General features: G+C 53.2%; 1 protein-coding gene across 4 annotated transcripts in view; it reads left to right on the top strand.

Annotated features, from left to right (window-relative positions):
- CUEDC1 (CUE domain containing 1) overlaps positions 1-19,528 on the top strand; it is an 81,860-nt gene that overhangs the window by 36,330 nt on the left and 26,002 nt on the right. For 2 of the 4 annotated variants that reach the window (XM_059378655.1, XM_059378654.1), the window contains one exon: positions 15,530-15,626. The exons of 1 other annotated variant lie outside the window; for it this stretch is intronic. The gene's annotated coding sequence lies outside the window, so the exon portion shown is untranslated. Of the gene's footprint in view, positions 1-3,690; positions 3,712-15,529; positions 15,627-19,528 lie in introns of those variants that run through there. One more of the 4 variants, XM_059378656.1, reaches the window with a different exon arrangement.

Here is a 19,528-nt window from a genome sequence, read left to right as displayed (position 1 = left end):
ATCAGACCAAAACAATCCACTGCCCATAGGGGCCACCAACTGCACACGTGATAGGTGACTAGTGATAGTCACCATTGTGATAGGTGACTAGTGCTGCCACCTTGATGGTGCAGCAAGAATCTAACCAGCCAAGGCTGTGTGGGGGTGCGTCTTAGAATGCCTCTGGGAAGGCTTCTTGGAGGAGGACGACTGTGATCTGAATCCTGAACTAAAGAGTCACAGCTGATCAGTGTGAAGCTGCTGGGGCCAAGGCATGGAGAGCTTCAGGAAATATGCCAGGATCAGTGGTGGTCAGAGGAAGGAGCGGCCCAGGACTCAGATGTGCGTTTGGCTAAAGCAGCAGGTCCCTAGAGGACTGGCGGGCCTAAACTGGGAGGGAGGTATCCCTTCTCTAGAATCAGATCTCTGTGGGGGGGCCAGAAACAAAGGGCACCTCAGTGTTGACATTCCTTCTCCTCTCCAGCCGGTCTCTAGGTCCCTTGATATTTTCCCTGCGGCCACTGTCCCTCCCTCCTCCTCTCTTAGATAATAATTTGCTTCTCACCTCTGGGGTGGTGTCTCAGGCCTAGAAGCCCCCGGAATACCTGAGGCTCTTTGACTTGCTGTTGGGGATGGAGAATGGGAATTGCATGTTCCTTGTACCTCAAGGGACTCTGATTCAGTAGGGGACCCTGGACCTTTGTCTTTCAGAAGCTCTCCAGAGCTCCTGCTGCGCCCCTCCACCCTGCTGCGCCCCTCCACCCTGCTCCAGGAGCCTGAATGAACGCAGTGTTTCCCCACTGAGGCACTAAAGGATTTTCCCTGCTGGCTCTCCTTGCAGTTTCTTTCTTTTACTTTGACAGACGGTGTTATTGTTGCTTGTCTGTTTGTTTGCTTTGTTTTGTTTTTAAGTAGGTTCCACCCTGAGCACAGAGCCCACGGTCTGAACTCATGACCCTGAGATCAAGACCTGAGTCCTTTTTTCTTTTTTTAAAAAACTTTTTAGGGGCGCCTGGGTGGCTCAGTGGGTTATAGCCTCTGCCTTCAGCTCAGGTCATGATCCCAGGGTCCTAGGATCAAGCCCCGCATCAGGCTCTCTGCTTAGCAGGGAGCCTGCTTCCTCCTCTCTCTCTCTGCCTGCCTCTCTGCCTACTTGTGATCTCTGTCTGCCAAATAAATAAATAAAATCTTTTTATTTATTTGAGAGAGAGAGCAAGCAAGAGCACGAGCAGAGAGAGCAGCAGGCAGAGGCAGAAGCAGGCTCCTTGCTGAGCAAGGAGACCGATGCAGGACTTCATCCCAGGACCATCATGACCTGAGCCGAAGGCAGGTGCTTAACAGACTGAGTCGCCCAGGCATCACAAGACCTGAGTCTTGGTCAAGAGTGGGACACTTGAGGCGCCTGGGTGGCTCAGTCGGTTAAGGGTCAGCCTTGGGCTCAGGTCATGATCCTGGGGTTCTGGGATCATAGGGCTCCCTGCTCAGTGGGAAGTCTGCTTCTCCCTCTCCCTCTTCTGCTCCCTCTGCTTTTGCTCTCTCTCCCCCTCCTCCATCAAATAAATAAATAAAATCTTTTTTTAAAAAAAGGTCAGACACTTAACAGACTGAGCCACCCAGAACCCCTGCTGCTTATTTTTAAATCTCTCCCTTTATTCCTCCAATGGGAACCTCTATCATCTTGTTTTGGGCTTTTCTACCTTATAAAAAGATAGTTAGATAGTGCAATGGGGGCATGAAGAGGTAAAAGTTGCTCAAGGTCACAGAGAAGCCAACACCCCTGTGGAGAATCTGCGGTGTCTTCAGCCTGCTCAGAATATCTTGCTGGGGCAGAAGGCCCAAGTGTCCAGAGCCCCAGATGTTTGCAGAAATGGGGCAAGGGTCAGCTCTTTAGACATCTGCTGCCTTTTTATTAGGAGGTGGTGTCTTTTTGCCTCCCTCCAGTGGGTTCCAGGCCTGCACCATGACAGCTGGCATAGTCAGGCAGGTCTAAGGACCCAGAGGGGGCCCCACAGGACTAGCCAAGAGGGTCCTTGGCTTTGTGCAGGATAAAAAGCAAATGCAAGCCAGGAGGAAATGAAAGCAGAGTTTACTGAATAGCATAAGTGATAGAGTACAGCAGACAAAGTATCTAAAAGACTCAGAAAGGAAAGGAGACTTTGTCTCATTGTCACTGGAGTTAGGGGTTCACACAGGAAAAGGGTCCAAGGTGCCCCCCCAGGAATCCAGGGAGGGATCAATCAAAGGGAGTATCAGGTGAACAACAGATGTTCTCCCATAAGTCACCGAAGGCGGGGGTATTGATGCCAGTGTGGGCTGAGGTTTGTTCAAAGTTAATGTCCTGGAACACATTTGGGACCCGGTTCTTCTTAGATGTTATCAGGTGTTTTGGGATGAGGATGAATCAGAGAACACTGGGGTGCCTGGGTAGCTCAGGAGTTAAGCAACTGCCTTTAGCTGACTATGGTCATGGTCCCTGCTGGGCGGGAAGCCTGCTTCTCCCTCTCCCACTCCCCATTTGTGTTCCCTCTCTCTCTGTCTCTCTCACTGTCAAATAAGTAAATAAAATCTTGAAAGGAAGGAAGGGAGGAAGGAAGGAAAAATGGAAGGAAGGAACTCAGAACTTTTCAGTTCCTTGCTTCCCCCTGGGCATGGGAAAGTAGCTTCTTCGGTTTACCCATATGGAAGGTGAACTATAGAGCGTGAGGGGCACCGGATAGCTCATTCAGCTAAGCGTCGGACTCTTGATTTCAGCTCAGGTCATGATCTCAGGGTCCTGGGATCGAGCCCCATGCTGGCTCCGAGCTCAGTGGGTGTCTGCTTCTCTCTCTCTCTCTCTCTGCCCCTCCCCCAGCTTGTGCTCTCTTTCCAATAAATAATTAAAATCTTAAAAAAAAAAAAAAAAGAAAGAAAAATACAGAGCGTGAGTAAATGGGGCCTTTCTGAAAATGGAGTCCCCTTCAGCTTCCCTGTCACACTATCATTGTCTGCATTCGCTTGACCCGCTTACTTGGACATCTGTTCTCCTAACATTATCTGTCCATAAATCTTGCTTCGGAGCCCTGGGTGGCTTAGCTGAGGACAAACGAAACCTGCAATCCACGACCAGACCTTCACTGTGGCTATACGTGGGAGTGACCACTGCTGCGCGTGCTCGCTGGCGGGCACCAGCACCTGACTCTCAGGCCAAGGCTGCGTGTGTGTAGTGGTCCCCGGGGCTGCAGGGTTGGGCTGTTGGGCTGCCTTTGGAAGGAGCCCCTTCTGCAGGCTTCTGTGGTAGCTTAATGCTATTGTAATTCTTGGTTTCTGTGAAGAAAAGAAATTTTCGTTTTGTGCGTCCAGACGTACAGTAGGTGCTCACTGAGTATTTTTTTGAGTGGCAGTGAATGCACATGGAATAATTAGAAGTTTGTGTGGGAAGGAAAAGACTCTGTTTCCCTGGGACGTTTAGAAGACCTCCCGGATAACGTGGGGCCACCGAAGGAGTGCTCCTCCCAGGCTCTGCCCAGAAGAGCCGCTACGAGGGGAGGGAGGGGTACCTCATCCCATTGCCCACCCTCACAGCCCCTCAGCGCTCTCTCCCCTTTCCCAGACCAGCAGAACACCTTCAGTGCTGGGGGTGGCCTGGAAGAACAGAGGGAGACCAGTCCTGGCTGTTGGAGGAGCCCGCCGCATGGACAGGGGAACTCGAACTAACTCTTGATGGCTGGACAGGGCTTGCTTAGGAGGACAGAGGTGAGGATTCTAGAGTGCGGTCTCGGAATCAGTGGCATCACCATTGCCCGAGGGCTTGTTAGACACACACCTTCTTGGCCTTGAGGGACCTAGGGAGCAGGAGCTCTGGGGCTGGGACCCAGCAGCACGTGTTCAGCCCACACTGGGAGTGAATGTGGGGAGCGCTAATGCACACAGAGAAGGGGTCTGAGCCTCCTACGAGTGACAGGGGAGCCGGGAAGCCAACCTCTATTGTTCTAGATGCGTTGTTCTGTTGGTGACACAGACAGAAGACAGGACGGGGACAGGAAGGGCAGCTGGGAGGCATCAGAGAAGCAGATGTGGCGTGAGCTTGAGGTTTGCAGATCTCAGCCGCACTGTTGGTGGCTTTGGGGACAGACAGCAAAGCCAAATGGCCCTGTGACGGGATAGTGAACAGGCCTGGTGACACATTTAGTCTCGTGCACCCTTTTCTTTAAAATGTTTAAAATGACGTGTGTCCTGTCGTATTGCTGTAGGCTGGTCATGGAAAAAGGTAAGAAAGAAGCAAAGGAAGAGAAACAGAAATCTACCGTCCAAGACAAGCATTGATAGAAGGCATGTTTCCTGCTGGCCCTTTTTCCCATGCATGTTTCCTTGGGAGATCTGAAAGCATAGCATTCTGTATTCATTTGCATCCTGCATTCTTTGCTTGACAAAATAGCATAAGCATTTCCTGATGTGCTTTCAGGCTATCTCTTCTTATGGTCACAGGAGCTCCCGTAAGTTGGCCAGGGTGGTGCTGGTAAGGAAGGAGTAAGCGAGGCCCTGAGAGAAAAGGACTTGGTCCATGACCTTCAGACAGTAGAGAAGGCAATAGTCACACGGTCTGGGTGTGTCACAAATTACAAAGAAAATTTGTGTGTCACAAATTACAAGGCAAAAAAGGAGATGATGGGGCGAGCCATAGATTAAGATAGACTTAAAGGACAAATGACATTCATGACTAATCAGATTGCAGTGTCCAGGGATGTACATTTGGAGAGTAAAGGAATGCAAGGAAGTGATGACTACAGAAGTCAGTGTGTGACATGGGGAGGGGTCAGGTAGTGTCTGGCAACGTCTCCTTTCTTGACAGGGATATTTACAAGGTGTTGTCTTACGATAATTCATTAAGCCTAACGGGCAGTTTTCTTTGTTCTTTTTATTATTATTATTATTATTATTATTTTTAGGATTTATGTATTTGAGAAAGAGAGAGCACCAGTCAGGGGAGGGGTGGAGGGAGATGGAAAAGCAGGCTCCCTGCTTGAACAGGGAGTCTGATGTGAGGCTTGATCCCAGGACCCTGGATTCATGATCTGAGCTGAAGGCGGATGCCCAACCAACTGAGCCATCCCAATAACTGCAGATTTATGGGTTCCGTTTTGGTTGACTTTGAGGGCCGGCTGAGATGTGCTGTGGGGACAACGGCGATGGATGGCCCTTGCCTGAAATGGGGAAGTTCTGAAGGAGATTGATCAGGTCAGGAGTGCACGTGTGTCAGCCATGAAATATGTGTGGTGTGTGCAGAGCTGCGGCGTGCCCTGACCAGTCTTGCTCTTTCTGGTTGGTTCAAAGACACAGACCCAGTGGCGCCTGGGTGGCTCAGGGGGTTAAAGCCTCTGCCTTCGGCTCAGGTCATGATCCCAGGGTCCTGGGATCGAGCCCTGCATCGGGCTCTCTGCTCTGCGGGGAGCCTGTTTCCCTTCCTCTCTCTCTGCCTGCCTCTGCCTACTTGTGATCTCTGTCAGATAAATAAAAAAAAAAAAAGAGAATCCCCTTCCTTAGCCTGGTCCATCTGTTTCTGTAAAGTACTGGTTCTTTTCTTTCTAAGCCCTTAGCCTCCCCACCCACTCCCACACATGGCCCCTCTTTCCTCTGACTCCTTCCCATTGCTCTGGACAAGCCCAGGGAGGCGGTGACAGGGCCATCATGGGACGTACCTAGGAAAGGGGACAGTGGAGGAGCCCTGTGACCTAAGCGCACCCTTTCTCCAGGCAGACGTACTAGAGGGCTTTTTCTGACCCTGGACTTCCGAGGCCCAGAAGTGTGGTTTAGAACTGGGACTTGGGTTTCTAGCTGGACTCTGCCTCTCTCTGCCTGGACTGGCAGGTTTCTTAGAACGAGGCCAAGGCTCTGAGCTTGGCAGAGGCTGAGGACATCAGTGAGGAGAGGCTAGTGCTCACCCCTGCTCAGGAGAAAGGGGTCTTTGCCCTTACCCACCCTTCCCAGAAGGATGTGGAGGGACTCGTCTTTTGGGGATCAGTGGCCTGCAGTCCTTGGTCTCCCCCAGAGAGTTGTCACAAAGGGCTCCAGGGCTTCATACTGCCAAGGAGGAGGGGCTCCCCTTTAGGTTCCAGAATAGCACTGTCTGATAGTACTTCCAGCAGTGTTGGTAATGTTCCAAAATATCCTGTTCAACGTGATGACCATTAGCCTGGATGGCCAGTGAACAAATGAAATGTGGTAGTAATGACAGAGGAACTGAATGTTAAATTCCATTTCAATCAATTACAATTGAAGCTTAGATTGGCCCAGGTGATGAGTGGCTCCTTATTGGACAGCACAGTTCTAGAAGGAGTGGGTCTCTGAGAAAGACACAATGGCTAAGTCGAGATGTTTCAGAACTGCCTGCCACCCTCTTTCCTCCGCGCCCACATACACACATTACACATTTCAGGAAGGCCCTGGATACAATGTCCTTTTCTAACAAAGTCCACTGTTTAAATGTTCTTATCTTGAGCGAGGCAGAGCTGCTGTTGACCTCAAATGCACCCCCACGTATGGCCTCTCTTTGTCCTTGTGCCATCGGAGCTGAGCGGGGTAGGACCTCCGGAAGCATTGTACCTGGGCAGTCCGAGTCCAGCAGTCACAGGCCTCAAAGCCCTGGGGTCCCACCCTGGCATGCCTGTGCGGCTCCCTGCTTCTCCCCTCCAGCAGGAAAGAATCTGGTCCCTGTGGATGCCTGGTAGCTGACCAGTGGGCGCACTGGCCGTGACTGCGGTGCAGTTACGGGGCTAACCAGCCCACAGGGGCGGTTTTGATCTTACTTCCTAGTTGAACAGCTTGGCCTCAAGTAAGAAACGCTTTTACTTTCCAGAAAAAGGTGGAGGGCTGGGGGCAGTTTTGGGTTTCTTGGCTGTATATAGGTATGTATTTTTGAGCAAGGTGGGCGGTGGTGCTGAAGGGGCACTAGGTATTCATCAGACGAGATGGTTCCCTTACCCCCTTGCCCTGGCCTCCGTTTCCCCAGCATCCAGGGCCTGGAAACACCCTGTGATGTTTGCTGGATGAATGAAGGAGTCACTTCTGCCGGCAGAGCACCCTCTTCTTCTACTCTGTCTCTAGTCTCCTTCTGTTCACTCCTCCTCTCTCCCTGCAGTCCCTGCAAGCCCTTTCTCCTCTCTGCTCTCTTTCTAGCCCAAGCTCTCAGAGGCCTGCTTCATTTTCCAGCGCACTAACCGTCCCCTAGTGTGTCATGACCCACCACTTCCAAACATTCCAGAAAGTACCCCTGCACTGCTGTCTCCCTGCGGCCCCATGGCTTTTGGGACTCTCTGCAGGTCACATGAACAGTCCTCATCAACAGGGGAGTCATTGTCTCCTGGCCTGCTCCATGCGGATCTGGACAGAGGCCCTCTGTGCCCGCAGGATTTCCTGTGTGCTGGTTGCCCTCCGTCTGGCGAGCCCGAGGAGCGCCCCCTTCTGTCTGGTGACTCTGGCGATTCTACCCCTCAGCGCCTCCTGCCTGACTTTTTTAAGTCTTCAGTTCTTTTTCTTTCTCTCTCTGTGTCTCTCTTTCCTTTTTTCCTTCCTTCCTTCCTTCATAGAGAAAGAGAGAGAGAGTCCCTTGCAGGCTCCACGCCCAGCTCAGAGCCGGACACAGCCTGCAGGGCTCTATTTCCCAACCTGAGATCACGACCTGAGCCAAAATCATGTCTGATGCTTAACTGACTGAGCCACCCAGGAGCCCCTTTAGTTCTTTTTCTTGTGCTTCTGCCTCTGCCTGCTACTCCCCCTGCTTGTGCTCTCTCTCTGACAAATAAATAAAAAATACACACACACACACACACACACACACATATATATCATGAAATTTACCATTTTAACCATTTTTAGGGGGCGATTCAGTGGCATTAAGTCTGTTCACTGTATAGTCGTCCATCACCATCATCCATTTCCAGAACTTGTTCGTCATCCCCAACAGAAACTGTTCATCAAACACAGACTTCTTCCCCCATTCCCTCAGCCTCTGGTAGCCTCTATTCTAGTTTCTGTCTCTAGGAATCTGTCAGTTCTAGGTAACGCATCGAAGTGGAATCATACAGCTTTTGTCCTCTTGTGTCTGGCTTTTAGCGTGTTTTCGAGCATCTGTCAGAACTTCATTCCCTTTTATGGCTGAGGAATACTCCCCTCTTCCCTTATGTGTACACTGCATTTTGCTTATCCGTTCACCTGTGGATGGACACTGGGTGGTTTCTGCCTTTGGGACAGTGTGAATAATGTTCTTCTGAACATGAGTGTGTCTACATGTATCCGTTTGACTGCTGCTTCCAGGTCTTCTGGGTGTACGCCTTAGGAGTGGAATCGCTAGCTCATAGGGTAATTTTGTGTTCACCTTTGTAAGGAGCTACCAAACTGTTTTCCCCCATGCGTGCCCATCCCTCCGGCAGTGCACCTTATTATTTTTTTTAATTCTTAATTTCAAACTACAGAGATAATGCCTGTTTGTGGAAAAACTTCAAAGGACGCAGAGCTACATGACGTACACAGAAGTGAACCCCTCCCGCAGCCCCACCTCTAAGATAACCGCTACTTAGGGTCTGCTGTGCACACCTGTCCCGAGAAGCGAATACACACCAGACGCCTCCGCAAAACCAGCGTGGTGGGCACAAGGCCCACTCATTTGGCTTTTTCATGTCATTCCGTGTTGGCCGCTGAAGGTCTTAGCTGCATGCTCTTCCATTTTGGGCATGTCTCTCGTGTTATTTATTGGTTCGTGGGTCCTGAGAGATGAGTGGGGGTGCTCCCCCTTGTCCCCTTGTCGCTCTTGCCAACTGCTCTGCGCCTACTGCCTTGCCCAGCTTGCCCACATGGGCCACCGTCTCACGGGATCGCAGCCTGTTTGGGGGAAAATGAGAGCTGAGCTTGGTACTGGGGAGGCCCTGCTGCCCAGAACCCCCTTCCCCACCGGGCTCAGGTATTCCCAACTCACTCTCCACTCCCGGGGCAGCCACGCTAAGCTAAGCTGAGCTGAGCTGTGAGCGGCTTTGGGAGGGAGGGCCACCCACCTTCTGGAAGGGGCCGCCTTGGCCAGGCATGCCCTCTCCTCTGGGAATTCCGGGGAGTCAAGTAACTTAGAGCTGGGTGGAGAGGTGAGCAGTGGGCTGGTGAGAGAGAGAGAGAGAGAGAGAGAGTCTGGGCTCTGGTGGTGTACGGCACTGAGAAGGTGCTTGTGGGGACGGGCAAGACATCCAGTGCCCCCCCTCCCATTAGGGAAGACCCAGTTTAGGCCTGGCAGAAGTCCACCTTTCAAGCCAAGGACCGCCGTCTTTTGCCAGCACCTTTTTCTGCAGAGCCCCAGGCAGCTGGTGGGAGAGTACAAAGCGGCCTGGAAAATCCATAAACTGCATAATCAGCCCCTGCATCTTGGCCGCTTGACTCTGTTTATTGCTTCCTGTCCCCGAAAGCCCTTTACAAACAGAGAGGCTTTGAGGGGGGTGAGCTGGACCTGGTGGGTGGCCTGCTCCTGCCAGCGGGCCCTGAACCCACGCATTCTCCTGAACTCCTTGCTGCTGCCCCAGCAGAGCTCCGGGAGGGTGGGAGCCCCCGATCGCCCGAGAGTGGGAGAGGACCCCTCCTGGCCAAGGAGAGTAAACCCCCAGAGAGCTGTTTACTTTGCAGCTGACGAAGGACAAGGATCCCATTTCTACCAGTTTCCTTGAGGGCCTGGAGGTGAAGCTGTGAGGAGGCGCAGGAGGGGAGAAGGTGAAAACCTTCGCCTCTGAACTGTGCAAGGTGGGGAGGGGAGCAGGGGACCATTCCCGGGGATCTCAGGACAGCCCTGCTTCCAAGGGCTATGGGACTTGCTCAAAACCTGGTTTATTCTTGTATTACTTTTTAAAAAGTTTTTCCTTTGACTGACTTTTCTCCCATCTCTCCCACCACCGCCTCCGGGAGGAGGGAGCAAGAGGTGACTCTTTGAGGGAAGAGCTGCCCCCAGACAGAGTTGCTCTAGACACTGCCAGGGTGCCTCTGAGGGCTGTTTGCTGTCCTTCCCTTGCGTCTAGGGGAGGGCCGGGGCCATGAGGCACCTGTGTGGCACCTGTGTGGTTGGGGGGGATGCTGTGCTCTCGAAAGGGCAGGAGGCATAGGTAGGCGGTTTTCCCAGTGCTGGGGCTGCCCCTCCCAGACAGATGTGGCCAAGTGGTCCCTCTCTCAGACCCAGGGCTCCCCATCTCGCACACCCTCTGCCTAGGGTGGTTGGAGGCCTCAGTTCTCATCCTGCCTCTGCTACCTTGCTCTTCCTTCTTTTACTTGGCTTGCTGAGATGACTGACCACAAGGCCTTGATTCAAAAAGCAGGGGGACAGGGGTGCTTGGGTGGCTCGGTCCTTAAGCATCTGTCTTCAGCTCAGGTAATGACCCTGGAGTCCTGGGAGCAAACCCCACATTAGGCTCCCTGTTCAACGGGAAGCCTGCTTCTTCCTCTCCCACTCCCCCTGCTTGTGTTCCCTCTCTCACTATCTCTCTGTCAAATAAATAAATAAATAAATAAATAAAATCTTTTTACAGATATTTAAAAAATAAATAAAAAGCAGGAAGATGGCTTGGGCTGTGTCCGGTCTCTGTGCAGACCTGCCATGCGGGGAGGCCGTGGGTCTGCTAGTACTTTCCCACTTGTCTAAGCAGACTTCCACAGCGGACCCGTGTGTGTCTGAGCCTGTCTTGGTTGTGCAATGCCGAGCTGCCCCACCCTCCCGGCTCCTTCCTGAAAGTGAAATGTGACTGCCCTTGCTCAAGAACAAAAGCCCCAAGTTCAGCCCCACATGGCAATGATTTTCAAGTGTGGCCACTTCCTCCTGTGGGGCCTACAGCTGAGTGTTGAGGACAGACCAGGCCCCGGACAGGAAGGTCCTGCTGGGGGTGGGAGAGGGAGCCTGGTGTTGGTCCCTCTGGGCCTGGGGCGGCTGTGGCAGAGGAGGCCTGTGGCAGGACGACTCCGTCTTCCCACCTCCACTCTGCTTCCCTGCTCCGGGGCCACCTCCACACAGTGTTTCTGCTCTTGCTCCAGGATACCCGGGGGCGGGGGGGGGGGGGGGGGACCATTGGAGCCTGTTTCTCCCCTTGCCGACGCAGAGATCAGAGGCCCACCAGTGTAAGTTCAGTGTCAGTAAGTTAAGTGCGGTAAGTGGTTGGGAGTGTGGGCTTTGGGGAAGAATCCTGACTCGCCACTTCCTGGCTGTGAGACCGCAGGCGAGTTAATTCCTCTGTGTCTGTCTCAGTCTCTTCATCTACCAGATAATCTGCTTCCTACCCTGCGGGGTTGTTCCGAGAATCCCGTGTAGGTGAAGTGCCTCACACAGGGCCAGAGTGGGTCCCTGCCACATGGGACGTGCCCAGCCTGGAGCCTGGCAGAATGGAAAGGGCTGGTGGACCCCTCCTCCCTGCAGCTCGCCCCCTCACCCCCCGCCCCCCTGTACTGTACTGTACTGTAAACTGTACTGTACTGTAACTGTGCTGTAAACTGTGAAGTACGGTGCACACTTAAAGCACCACCATTTGGGTCAGCTGGCGTGTTTTCTCAGAGTGAGAAAATAATCTATTTCAGTATCCTTAAATGAGGAGGGTTAGCAAACCATAGCTGGAACTCCCGGCTGTGTCCCACTGTAGAAGCTGGGCTTCCATTCTCTCCTTGCCTGCTCCTCCTTCCCCCTTGGTTAATTTGGTGGGAGCACACATAGCTTCACCATCTGCAAAGGTGGCAGGAAACTGAATTCACCCTGTGTCTGTGGGCCTGATAATCCCCACAGCTCCACTGTTATGTATACATAGCCCTTGAAGGATGAAATCAAGCCTGTGTTTACTGCCAGCAAGCAATGCTTGAGCACTTGCTAGATACATTGTGAACAAGGAACCAACAAGGAACCCAGGGACTAAGGAACAGCCAGCTAGCTGCTTTTCCATCGTCCCAGCGATTGCTGGCTGCTTCCCAGGCTGTTGCCTCACAGCCCTTAGGTCTGGATAAACCTTGCAACCCACCATAGGCTGGGGCTGTTCTGGCCACGCCTTTTGTCCGAGCCAGCCCCTCATGCCCACTCTGTGACGGGAGGAAGAGCATGCAGGGTCCGCACATCCCAGGCCGGGTTTTTCCCCTTGAGAGACAAAGCGGGTGCAAGTCTGGGCTTGTGGGGTGATTTGATAGAGCCTTTGTTTGCTGACTGTTGACTAAGCCCAGGTGTGCAGACCCAGTGTTTATAGAATCCTGGTTGTCTCCGGCTGGAATGAAGCAAGTAGGTGCTTGGGAGAGGGGGAGGTATCATGGATAATCCAAAAGTCATTTGTTTAGGGCCTGGAGCCAGAGACAAGGTATTTTTGCAGATCTCCCTAAATCAGTCTGACTGGAACTCTCTTTAATGCGTGCCTATAGTATACGGGCCATGAAATTCAGTCCGGACACCTGGGAACCATCTGGGGACTTAGGGCACACACAGAGGCAGTCAGTGGGGAGAAGGGCCTGGAGATCATCTCAGTCCTCCTTGCCCATTTTTCAGATGGGAAGCTGGAGGCCCCGGAGGTAAAATGACCTGCCCAAGGTCAGCCGGCTGGTTTGTCATGGCGCTAAAACTAGAATCCAGAGCTTTATATTGCGTCACCCTGTGAGCTGGGGGTCCTCACACTTTACTGGGCATCAGAATGATCCGAAGAGCTTGTTAAAAAGCAGATTCCCAGCACCCCCTCCCCCGAGATTCCGATTTAATAGTGGGGTGGAGAATATGTGTTTTTAGCAAACACCTCAGGGGAGTCTGATGAAGTCTCACCCCCCTCTGAGATACACGGCTTTAATGCAAAGAGTGTTTGCTTCTGAGACTGATAGAAAAGCACATTAACATTTCCCAAGAGCAGGCTGGAAGCAGGAGGGGAAACAGGCAGAGCTGCAAACAGCTCAGGAGACAAGAGCGCGGGGGCTGAACCCGGGCTTTAAAACCCTTGAGAGGAACCAGTATGTCGGAAGATTTGACAGGCATGCTCGCTCTGCCATGTAAGGCCACGTGGGCTGGATGTGGCTCAGCCCTGGACAACCTCTGGGTCACACATAACTCGGTAAAATGGCTCTGACACTGGTAGAAGGCCGTGATAGACAGTGCTAGATGCTCGTGGACGATTAACCCGCACTCTGTAAATGACAGGGTCTCTGATGATGTGTAACTTCTGGGGAGGGGAGGGGCTGAGAGACTTAGTGTCCTTATAGAACAGACTTCTGCTCAGGGTCTCATGTGAGGAAAGGGGTGGTTCTGGTTCTGGTTCTATAGCTAAGAAAGGGCACAAGTCTTCCAGCCCTGGGTGACTGGAATACAGCCACTTCCTTCTGCAGACCTCGTGGTTTGTACCTAGTACAGTGCTACCTTTCTCAGACCCAATCCACCACCAACCCCACCATGTCCTTGCATCCCCGGGAGGTTTCAGTGGTGGGAGAGGTGAGACTCATTAGGGGCTCTTCCTGTTTTCTAGAGGTGGAGACTGAGACCCCTGGAGGCAAAGAGAGCTGGTTATGGGACCCCCAAGAGTTCCCGCCCCCTTCCTCTGACTGTCAGATTTGAGGGCCAGGGCTGGCAAGCCCCACTGGCCCAATGCCCTTCCCTGTGCTACATTCCAGGTGCTGATCCTGCCAGCAACTGGGAAGGCGGTGCCTCTAGTTCTGGCCCGCGCTGGGTGGGTCAGGTCAACCTGAACTCACCTTTGCTGCCCCAGACACTGTAAAAGCCACTCTGGGCACAGGTGGGCGCCTCCCGCCGCCCTGCCATCAGCCTAGTGAAGGGAGTGGCTCGCACAGGCGGCCCTTAGGGTTTTGGAGGAGAGTGTGACTATAATTTTAATTCGGAGTTGGGTGAAGAGAGGAATGACTGAGCACCTGGGGGCAGAGGGGAGTGTTCAGGAAAACCCTAATGAACGTTGTCGCTATCCCGTGGCCTCATGAGCGAACGGGTCTGAGGGAGCTGGTGCATGTTGCATGCGAGCTACTTTGGCATCACTAGTGCATGCACCACATGGACAGGGAGCACTCTCCCGGAAGTCTGGGTTCAAATCCCAGCTGGGATCAAATCGCAGGCCCAGGAGCTCTGGTACCTTTGGCAATAGGCGCCATCTGGAAGTGAGAACATGCTATTTCTTCCCGCTGTCCTCTCCAGGCCTCTCTGGAGGGCACAGGTGGGCCCGTGGCTGTGTGGAGGTGAGGCGGTGTGGACAAGGGAGGGCCTCAGGTCTAGAGTAGATGCCCGGCGCTGGGCGCCGCAGGCCTTGGGAGGGGAGCTTAGCTGCTGTGCAGGCTGAGAAGGAGCTGCGGGGAGGAGGGGGGAGTAGCCTGTGGTCGGGGAAAGTAGCTGGCCTGGTAAGTGGCTCTAAGCAATCCCATCTGCTGTCTGGGCCGGCCCTTCTTGCTGGGGTGGAATTTCTGATGGTGTCTTGGCTGCCAGAGGGGGAGGGCCCAGGCCCTCCCAGCCACAGCTGCTGCCTGTTCCTTTGAAGCTCAGGGCCAACCACCTCCTCCCCAAGGCTCTGCTCCCCAGCCCTGGGCCTGCATTCCTCAACTGCCAGAGGCTCTTCTGAGAAGGCCAGTCAGCTTGTGTGCCTTCGTTCCTTCACCCCTGGGGATGGCCGGGAGCCCCTCCCCTAGAGGGCAGGCCCCCAGGAAGACTGGGAGGTCTGGGCCACCCAGGCCCCAGTATATTCCAGTCCCTTCTCCCCTAGGATGCATAGCAGAGTATGGGCAGGAATGGGGCTGTTGGCCAGCTCCGTGCTCCACTCAGGGCCCCAGAGCCCCCCAAGTTGAGGTCCTGGAGGCCCCTGCTGGGAGACCTTTGTGCTGCATACTGTCCCCCCTTCGTACCACAGCCAGGCCTAACTCCTGCATCAGGCTCTAGACTCAGTCCCAGAGAAGTGTGTAGCCTTGGGGCCTTACTAACAGCTTCTCCAGGCTGAGAGCATCTGTGTGGAGCCTGTGTGTGCCCATCGCAAGAATCCCCCTGGAGGGGAACCCATCCTCAGAGGAACAGGTGTCCCATTCTACAGGTGAGGAAACTCAGTCAGAGAAGCTCCACTCACCCAAGCAGTGGTGATCAGAATGAAAGCTGAGGTTGGCCCAGAGCTAAAGCGCCTCCGTGACGCCATGCTCTGCAGCCTCTTACCCCAGACTCCGCAATGTTCACAACCAACATGCGGCTTCCCCTCTGTAAGGAGCTGCCTGGCCAGACCTGGCCCTGCCCTGCCCTGGAGGACACCCTCACACTGTGGTCTCACCTCTGGAACAGCGGCGGCATCAGCCACCGCCTTACCCACCGCCCTTCATTCTCCCCTGCAAGGCCACCAGGAGGTGGACGGGCCCCTGAGCAGGAGGGAGCCCTGGGGGGAGAAGTAGTGCCCAGCTTCCACTGAGGCAGAACTGGCGAAGGCCTGCTGGGCAAGTGGAGGCAGGAAGGATGGTGTTGGGACTTAAAGGATTACAGAAGTTCTAAAGTCCTACAGGCTTTGTGGTGTGCTTTTTCTTAACATTTTTTTTTTCTTGTCATCATTCAGTTTTTGTTTTGTTTTGTTTTAATTAGAGAGACAGTGTAAGGAGGAGGTTAAGAAGAGCATGGACTCTGGGGCTATGCCGTTTGGATTCAAATTCTGGCTCCGTCACTGACTGTGTGATGCCACGTAAGTTATATCAACTCTCTGGGCCTTAGTTTCCTTATCTGTAAAGTGGGTCTTATAATTCCTTTACTTGGAGGCTTAGAAAGTATATGGCACATGGTTAGCACTCATAGACATTTGCTATAATGATTTTTAAAAACTGAGTCATGTCTGTTGTAGATAATATACATAGGCAAAAAGATGAAAAAATCACTGGCATTGCTGTCCTTTTGCTATTTTTTACAGGTGATCTGCTTATTTTACTTTTAAATCAATGAATGAACATGAATCAAAATGTAAAAGAGATACAAAGATTTACAGAGAAAAGTTTCCCCGATCTGTCCCTTATGACCTAATTCCTCCCAACAGAAACCTATAGGATCAGTTTCTTGTGAATGTCCTCTCCATACATACATATACCATAACATACTGTAGTCCAGTACTGCCTTGCCTTGTTCCCCTTAGCCATGGGTCTTGGGCAGGGACACCTATAGAAATGCCTCATTCTTTGTTCACTGTTGTAAACAAAAAATGTATCCTTCCATGATACATAGTAAATGAATTCCATAGAAGTGGGATTCATGGATCAGTGGGTGAGTGCACAGTGTGTATTAGTGTGGGGGCAAGGAGGCAGGAGTCAGACTTCTGTTCCCAGGACACTCCCCTGCTCACCCTGAGCACCCCTCCCTGATCTTGGTTCCCTGACCTGGATTCCCTGGGGACTCTCAGATACTCAGTTGTGTGGCATCCTTGCCTGACCACCTGTCCCAGGGGGTCAGAGACATCTGGGACTGTCCAGACTTGAGAGCTCAGCCACAGACGATGCAGGTCCTGCTTCTGGAGGGACCTGCAGCCCAACTGCCTGAAGGAGAGGCCCAGGGAGGGGCCACTGGACCCTCTTTCCCAAGAAGATGGACCTGGGCCAGCATGAGCTCATGCCTGGAACTAGCCCAGCTTCACTGGCCTGCACCTGAGCTGCCAGTGGCTCCCTTCTCTGAGTCTGGGCTACTGACCTGGTCCCAGGTACACAGATGTTCCTGTCAACCCAGAGGGGTTCCTCCGGGGTGCGGCCCCTGAATAGGGCAGTGGGGAGCAGCACCCCTTCTGTCCACAGATGTTTGATCTCCTTGTAGGCTCCTGGCTTGAGTGTCTTGGCTAAGCTGATAGAATTTGTTGATGGAGAGAGGGATTGTTGTGGAAATAGTTTTTAAGAAGCTCAGGTCGAAGTGGAAAACAGTTGGTCTTCTCGGCAACTAAACAACCTTGGTGGAGTGCGAAAAGGTTTTTGTAAGGAAATGGTCCTTCCTTCAGGATAAGGCTTTGCCTGCAAACTGCAAACTTCTCCTTTCTCTTCCCTTGCTCCCCCAACACGGGCCCTAGGCACCCCCAGCGTCCCCCAGGGCAGCTTTGCTGCCCCGTTGAGGACTCAATTCCGGTTTACTTGAGTTCTTGCCACATGCCTGGCTCTGTGCTCAACTCTAGGAATACGGGAGGGGGGGGGGGCAGGGGTGGTGGATGGATTTACAGTGTGATTCAGAAGTCAGACCTCCCAGGCTCAAATGTCGTCTTGGCCACTTAGCTGTGTGACCTAAACAAGTCCCTGTACCTTTCTGTGCTTCATTTTTCTGTCCATAAAGTAGAAATCACAGGGACAGTATGCACCTTGCAGAGCTGCAGAACAAGGATGGTAAGAGTGAACATGCAGAAGACACCTGGAATAGGCTTGGCTTGGAAGGAAGCCAGCAATAGTGTAAGGGTGTCATTCCTACTATGACCATTATCCGACCAAGGTGAGTCAAACAAACACCACGTTACTCATGCCTGAGGAGCTTCCTCTTGGACTTTTCAGCTGGAATGCAGAAGGGGCTTCTTGATGGTGCCTTTTATGGCAGCCCAGCCCTGTACTGGGGCCTCAGGAGCCCCAGGGAGGGACGAAGGTATCCTTGGGATTGAGGCTTCAGGACCAGTCCTTCCCTAGGGGAGGGACCTTATTAATTTCCTTTGAAACCTCTTGCCCTAGGCCTTACCTTCGCTCCCCTTGCCTACACACCTGGCCATGGAAATTGAGACAAGAGAGAGAAAAATTAGGAAAGCAACTGTGTTTCTTTTCCTTCTTTTTATCTTCTATAGATTTTTAAAAGATTTTTTTCTGGGAAGGGGACCTTTTGTTCTGCCCCAGGCTTAGGTTGGACTAAATGATAGGGCATGGCCCAGATAAGTTAAGTGGGCAACCGAAGGTCACAAAGCAGGGCGAGGTATTGCTGAGTCTGTTGCTACTCCTCTTTCTCTTGCTCCTCTCAGGTCTAACCAGGCCTCCTTTCCCCACGCACTGTGCTCATCGTGCCCCCAGAGGTGGGCACAGGTGTGGCTGCCCCATGGCCTGGTCCCCTCAGAATGAGACTGGCTTTGTCGCCGTCACCCCAGCAGCTGTGGCCGGTTGAGTTTTCCATTAAGCCTTTACCGCGCCTTGGGCAGGAGCAGGAGGCTCGGCATTTAAAGGTCACCCGGCTTTTGAAGCTGCAGCGACATTAATAGCTTGGGAAGAAAACAAGCCTGTGCAGGGGCAGGAGGACAAGGAGCCTCTGTCAGCACCGCCCCTCCCCCACCCGGCTGGGCGCGCGGGCTCGCATGTGCGTGCATACACACACACACACACACACACACACACACTGACACCCTCGTGCGCCTGCACCCACACGCAGACGCTAAGAACCTCTCTCCGTCTCTTGGGTCCCCACCTTCCTTTCTGCCCCCTTTGGGGGCCTCTCCAGCTCCGAAGCCCAGAGGCTGAGCTGGACTCCCTGTGCCCTGCCCCCATGGCGACTGGGGTGACAATTGGACAAGGAGGCAGCTGCCCTTCGGCTGCCCGGCAGCCTCTCCATTAGCGCTGCCATTACCCACTTGAGGTTTCCCCGGGACTTAACCATGGTTACACAAGCGTCCCAGGGGTCATATGACCTCATTCTGGCCCCACTGGCTTTTGCAGTCCGGATTCCTGATGAGACAAAGTAAGCCAGGACCTTGTCTTCTCGTCCGGGAAAGAAAGGGCTGGCAAGCAGGGTGCATCTCGCTTGCCAATTCTAATCACTTGGTGAAGGGCTCTGTGGGATCCACAGGACAATAGCAATACCTGGATAGATTCGTGATGTCTGTCAAGGACGGGGGCGCGAAATTGGTGGCATGTGTGTGCCTCGTGTTTCACACTTGGAGAATAAACTATTCTGAAGCTCTTCCAGTGTTGGCTTCTGAGACCCTGAGGCTGGTTGGGTTCCTCTCCTTTTTAGTCCGAGGTGGGGGTGGGGCAGATTTTTGGGTTCTGGGAGAGAAGCTGCTCTGTCTGCCCTTTCCCCGGGAGCAGCTGGAGCCTGGGCCCTGGGACACCACCTAGTGGCCTGGCATGGCGGTGCCACTGGGCTGGGCCCAGACCTGAGGCGAGACAGGCCAGTGAGTTCCTTTCTGCAGGGCGGGATCACAGCAATTACAGATGGATCACAAGGTCTGGTGTGTCCCTTGTCCCTGGGGGATTTTCAGAGGAGGGAGCCAGAAGTGTGCGGAGACAGAGATGGCCCCTGGCAGTCCCTCCTCCTTGGAGGAGACAGGGTGGGGGTTGGGGAAGGAAAGTGCAGGCAATTGGGAGCTCTGGCCTCCTAATCCCACATCTCTTCCTGAGGTCTCCTGTGTTCCCCCTACCTTTCAAGGCTGGGTCCTCCCCAGGGACAATGGAATGTTAAGTGAGATCTTGAGGGGGTTGACTTCCTGTCCCCAGGAGCTGACACTGGCTTGGCAAAGGGACCATCCTGTCATCAGCCTCATGTGCCTTATAAGGGAAGAGGCCCTCAGGTCAGGCAGTAGGAGGCTTCTGGGACCTTAACCATGGTACTGACTGCCTTGGCCTCAGTTGTTTCATCTGTGAAGTGGGATAATAA

Source organism: Mustela nigripes, chromosome 16 (assembly GCF_022355385.1).
Source record: "Mustela nigripes isolate SB6536 chromosome 16, MUSNIG.SB6536, whole genome shotgun sequence".
Classification (NCBI taxonomy): domain Eukaryota; kingdom Metazoa; phylum Chordata; class Mammalia; order Carnivora; family Mustelidae; genus Mustela; species Mustela nigripes.
This window is presented reverse-complemented; position numbering and strand designations above follow the sequence as displayed.